The following is a 6,418-nucleotide window of genomic DNA, read 5'->3' on the forward strand; positions in this document are numbered from 1 at the left end:
CCGGAAATTGAGACCATCTGGTGTTCTTTAACGTGAAGTGACATCACGCAGTGCACGGGCCTCCATCGTTTCGCCTCCATCGCCTCCGTCGGCCGCGACCTTCGGGTCAGCAGCCGAGCACCGTAACCACTGTACCACCGAGGCGAACTCCTCATAAAATGCCATCACATGTGTTCCTTCGAGACTGTTTAAACGTTACCTCCCCCATTCAGTTTTTAATATATTTATTGTAAAGAACAGCAAATGCAGTACTTGAGGTGGCCAGAAAGAAAGCTATATGGAGCAGCTTCATCAGACCTGGCTGCCGCCGCACTGATCCGCACAGCAAGGATTAATGGAGAACACAGTATCATACAATAACCCACAGTGCATGCAGCCCATCAACATTTTTAAAGACGATAGTCTTTCTTGGGGAACATAAACGCATAAATTTTGGTCTGTCTGTCTTTCTGTCTGTCTTTCTGTTTGTCGGCACGTCCCTCGATTCAGCCACTCGGCCAAAGTTGAACCACTTGCCCAAGGGCCAGCCGTCTTGAACTGGTACGGCTGTTCATACTTGTGAACGTTGTCGATCAAAAAGTAAATATCATGAATATCTGAGGTGCAACATCACTAGGTAAGTATTAGGTGGCGTGTTCCTTTAATAGAAAATGCATACATACGTAATTTTAAGGACCCTAGTTTCTTAAGCTGCGCTGAAAATGCATATGAATGAAGCTTGAGCGAGTTGGTATGCGTTCATCTTTGATGAAACAGCGCTCACTAGACGACGACGAAGTAAAAGAAGGCACAGGACAGGCGCTGCCTGTCCTGTGCTTTCTTTTACTTCCTCGTCGTCTAGTGAGCGCTGTTTCAACAAAGCTGAAAATGCGACTGCGCTGAAATTTGCCTTCCTCCGTGCCCTTCGCACGAGCTCATTGTTGTGTTTCGGTTTCGGTTCTGTATTGCACTGTACGAATGCCATGGGTTGGTGTTGAAAAACTTTAGTTTTGAGAAGGCCAAGAAGGTGAAAAAAAATATTTAAAAAATGAAAAAGCAGCGTTGAGGGCGGGCTTCAGGCTGCCGGTTGTGGGCGCCGCTCTGGCGTTCCTGTTTTACCCAGGCGACGTGTAAATAAAAGTGTGTGTGGAGAGTACTCTTTGAGTGCGGACGTTTCTCTGCAAAGGTCTTCGCCTGCTGCTGCGCCGGGACTACCAGCACGCATCACAGCACTCATGTTTCCCGACGTATTGCCAGATGGCGTCCATCTCACACAGCGCCTCTTCTATCGTCTTCACACGACATTTGCAGCGAAGCACGCAGATACGCGGCCAATTTTGTTTTGTTCCTGGAACTTCTTGGAATAAAATCACTTAGGGTTTACTAGCACGAATAAACCACAGTATATTCTAATTTAGGTGTATTATGCCAAGTAGGCGCTCCCTACACAGATGTGTAGCACATATATATATATATATATATATATATATATATATATATATATATATATATATATATATATATATATATATATACATATATATACATATATATATATATATATATATACATAGGCAGTGTTTCACAAACATCCTCATACAGCAGTAGCATCGCGTGCAGTGCTTGTGTTATCTTGGCAAGTTCAGCATCATGCTTTGTGTTTCATAGCTTTGGATTAAAATGCAACTTGCTGGGACACACTTGCACCCTTGCGTCGTTTCAAATACCGCTTCAAAATGCCCCGGAGAAAAAATAAAAATCCCACGATCTCCCGCTAAAGGGGACCATGAGGCGATGCGAAGCAGCGTTGGGCCTTTAGAGCCCGCATTTCAGAGGGGGAGAGGAGAGGGGCAAAGTGGGAGAGGAGGTGTGTGCAGAGGGTTCGCGCATACGCAGTAAGGGTGGTCACGCCGCACACCACCACCACCACCACCGGTTTGAACTCCGCCATAAGATGATTCGCATCTAATATACTAACACGAGAAGAATGTGCTGAAATGGTCGCTGTCGAGGTGGAACAGTAACAATATCTGAACTGCCATGTGATGTTCGGCTGTGCGTATTTTCACATCGTGTGTTCTACTGTATTACATTTTGTGCCCTTATTATTTTTCTTACTACATATTTTTCTGCTAAGCGGAAAGAAGTAGCCAGTGCCACCATAATGACACCAACCTCTCCTATTTCATCATTTCAATAAAACAAAAGTGCCTTTTCCTTCACTTTATTCATTCATTCGTTCACCGGGAATCACGCTCCGCTAAGAAGTCTCACTGCACCTTGCCATATGGTAAATACTGAACAAATTTAGATGATTTCCGGAGAAGTAAATAAACGTAGGCGAAGCAGTCGGGATTATATACAAGGAAACAGCCTCGAAAGGAAAAAAAAATAGCGGGATAATGCGCAAACTCTCAAGTGCGGCGGCGTATTAAAAAAACGCGATTTACAATTTTGTTCATGAAATGCCATCTGGCGAATAAGTAACATATGCGTCTTAATGCAACGAAAGAAAAAAACAAAACGCTGGAATTGCGTAAGCAAGACAAGAAAAGCGGCATAATATGGTAGCCAAGACCACAATGCGTGAAACTTCTAGAGATAATTCGTTTATTCGCGCGATACATCTATCGATGGCTGGTCTAAAGAAGCGCCTTGAAGTAGAGAAGTGTGAAAAAGTTCGACGACGTTCGGTGAACATCTCTCAGATAGGAGAAAAAAATTAATATTTGAACCATAACCTCTCCCAAGCGTCGTTAGGGATAATGGAATCTGTCCTGACGAAGTCTACAATAAGGATGGCGATAAAGGTCATCTACGTACTGAGTACTGCGCGCGGTTGTGCTGTTTCTATGCCTAGTAGGTGGCTTCGAATAAAGATCAAACACAAAGGGGAACCGGTGCTCGAGCATCTTAGCAACTCCAACATCGTTTAAGTGAGCTGTTAGCATATGTCGGGATATGCGCCGCTACTGCTGCGAAGCTTCCTCAGTGCACTCGCCAACATGTATGCGCACAAGTACACTTCGCTCATCATCATATCGTAAGGTAAAATACAACACTTTTGACAAGGACACATGGAGACAAGAAAGGCGCTGCGCTCACACGGCACGCAACTATCAGTAACGCGCAAAAATTCACATTCGGTAAAAAGGTTTAACGCCCATGTGGAATATGTCTTTACAGAGCCATTACTTTCTAACTATTTTTCGCAAGGTCAATCAGCAAATCAAATAACGACGTCTGAATATCCCCTGTGCAAGAAATGCGCGTTCACAAGGACACAACTCATTTATTAAAAGTACATTCCTCATTTTTCCGGAGTTTCTGGTTTTGGAGCGGTTAGACAGTCCCTTTAATGATGTCAGCTTTCAAAGGGGCGCCCGCGTTTACCGAAAATAGCTTGTCGCCCTACTTTTTTTATCAACTTCGCGAGCACCTTGATTGCCTATATTCATTATGCCTGCCAGGGCAACATCTGTTAAACATGTTTCATGAATAATGTAACTTTATATGTTGGAGTGCGTGATAATTGTAATTTCGACATCTACGCCAATGCTGGTCATCATCCTTGTCCACCGACGATTGCTCGTAATAAATAGGTGTACTCACTCTGCTTAGAGGAGCTCACCCCCGTTTGGTCAGTCGATAAAGTGAGCTCAGTTCCATGCTGTCACCTGGTTGTGACAGTGAAGATTTCAGCACGCAGGGCGTACAGTGAAGATTGAACTTCTACATTGGGTGTACTCGAGCCTATCCAAACAAGTAGCCTATACAGTTAACTGAGTACAATGATATTGGTATCGTTCTATGCAGTTACATTACAGTGTCAAAGTACACGGTCTTCGGTCCTCCAAATTGCATCTACTGGTAGCACGCATCGGCCATTTGTGTGTGATTCAATCACTTCAAATACCAGCGTGATAGCTGCAGTGTCCGGGAAGGTGTCAAAATTATCTCTACTATTCGCATCTTGTACGCATTCTGCCAGGCCCAACAGAACATATCCAAGAGTGTTGCGATACATCGGAGCTTGCTAGGTGCAAGAGATTTAGCCGGTCAAACTCAGTCGAAATCGAAAAGGTAAATAAGCACGCATGTCAACATTTCGACTAAGCGCAAGGCTTCTAAATATGGAATTGTGCCATAGAGATTCAGCGGTTAGTTAAAGCACTGTCTATTTAAGGAACAACATTGACATAAAGATTGCGTATGATTCAGTAACTACGCGTGTTAGGCCTGACACCTTACCGTGGACGCAGGTAACAGCCACGAGAAGAGCAACCACGCTATGTACAAGCGCCATTGTGAAGCGCACCGCTTCTCGTGCAAGTGTGCAGCGTTATTGAAGGGCGCTTATATTTTTCAATGCTTCGCGAGCTATTTTCGTGGCTGTTATTTTTTTTTCAGTAGATATGGAATAAAATATCCCATGGGCGTTTATGTAAAGAAGTTTGAATTCCGTAAATAAGCGGACGCAAGTTCTGCAAACTTGCAACTGCGTACAATACAGCTTTCAACAGGCTCATCGATCTGCATGGAAATCGTGGGTGAATCCGGAACATACGTGAACGTTTCTGATTGTCTTCATCGAAAGCATTGTGCTCTGTACATATTAGGAATACTGCCTAGAGTTCGTTGAAGAGAGGAAACCACTTTTTCAGGCACGACGCAAGAATATTGGAAATGTTTATGGCAGACCAGACCAGTACTCACAGGGAAGATAAGGAATTGACTGCAACTGTAAACTGCGTTTCTTCCCCCCCCCCCCCCATGCAAGTAACGGTGGTCTGTACACGAGAACGAGATACAATTTTACAGTGAAGCAATCTGCAAGATACAGAAGAGGGATTCCTCGAAACCACATTTCGTTAGACATAAAAAAAAGATTTTTGGAGCTAGGCTAACGAAACAAATGTTAGTCATGTACAGCACGCATAAAAATGTCATAAATATTTGTATAAATGTCGCTAATCAAACAGAGCTATGCACTAAAACATAGAACGCGCATTACCCTGTCAAAAGCCTCCTCTCTGAAGCGGAGCGAGTTTCCAATAATAAAACTAGAACTCGCTATTGGGAGGTTTGTTAAATGGTGGTTAATGTTGGCAAGTGCTTGACACTGCTGGTTATTGTCAGGTATCCGCTTTTGAACCAAATTATTGAAACAAAACGATCACACGGTCCCCTACAAATTTACCTAAGGCCACCGGAAGGCCAAAGCCTTCTATTTCTTCGCAGCAGGTTGCACTGCAACCCCCGTCCCCACCCAAGAATTTTTTTAGCGACCAACGTTGTTTTGCCCTGCCTCCGGGATAGGCGACATTGGGAGCTTCCTGCAACTCACGTGGTCTTTAAGTGCTTCTGTGATCGGCTCACCTTAGACTAAACGATGACGTCATGTGATCGCTTAATCATGTGGCATCCCTTTATGGGATGTCGCAGTGAAGTCATGACGACGTCACAGATTTTAGTGACCTGTCACGTCATATAAGATGCTGTCATATGGTGCCGTCACTACATGATGACTTTTGGCGTCACTCGTGTTGACGTATCGCTGCCGACGCCGATGGCCTGTTTTCACGTTTGATAATTCTGTAAGGCTTTCTTAATAATGCGCAACTACTTCATTTTAAAGTGTAGAATATGGAGTAGTGTACGCGCGGAGCGAAGGACACGCGCGCATTAATATGAAATGCTCAACGTCATTTCTTGTTCTACTTCGAGTTCTGGGTGGAACTTTCTTGCTGTCTGTTGTTCTTGGGCCGCGTGTTCTGCAGACATCTCTGGCGACGAGGATTCGTTTGACCCATGAAAGTATTTCAATAAAAAAATTAAGTATTTCTGATAAATCTCCTCGTAGTCTTCCAGGACGAGCGTCCCGGGGTAACAAGTGATGAATCACAAGAAAATTATCAAATAGCGAGGACCAGCTAGGGGAGGACGTAGGGGGGAGAAACGCTGCCAAATTTCAAGCTGCGCAACTACAAGTTGAGAAGCAGTAGACAACCAATCGCTCCCGCCTTCTAGCGTGAGCGACGCCGCACCATGACGCATTGTATACTTGGAAATGTGTTTGCTGGAACAAAGGACCATGCTACCCCTCAGCCACAAAAGTAAGATATGAAGCAACCACATATATGTAAAGCGAAACATTGCACAACATTGACACAGGATTTGTGCCAGAGCCCCGCAAGAGCGCTATGGAGTTAAGTTTATTCCTTTCTTTTCAATACTGCCAGTCTCTAGAGAACATAGCAGGTTGGGATATTGTTCGAATGCGACCGTACAACGTGAGACAATACATTTCATACAACAAGTGCATTGCACAATAAATAAATGATACATGGTAGATCTGTCTGCGTAGTAAGTAGTCTAAAAAACAATGCCGAATTTAAAAAAGTCACAATTTCGCCTCAAGGGCGAAGCAATGAATGCG

The 6,418-nt window shown here is 44.1% G+C and overlaps 1 long non-coding RNA gene across 1 annotated transcript in view; it reads right to left on the bottom strand.

Moving 5' to 3' along the window:
• The window catches only part of LOC119373382 (uncharacterized), a 30,020-nt gene extending 25,687 nt beyond the window's left edge, over positions 1–4,333 (bottom strand). The window contains exon 1 of the long non-coding RNA XR_005179845.2: positions 4,231–4,333. This is a non-coding gene — a long non-coding RNA (uncharacterized LOC119373382). The remainder of the gene's footprint in view (positions 1–4,230) is intronic.
• Positions 4,334–6,418: the final 2,085 nt, after the last annotated feature.

Source organism: Rhipicephalus sanguineus, chromosome 11 (genome assembly GCF_013339695.2).
Source record: "Rhipicephalus sanguineus isolate Rsan-2018 chromosome 11, BIME_Rsan_1.4, whole genome shotgun sequence".
Lineage (NCBI taxonomy): Eukaryota > Metazoa > Arthropoda > Arachnida > Ixodida > Ixodidae > Rhipicephalus > Rhipicephalus sanguineus.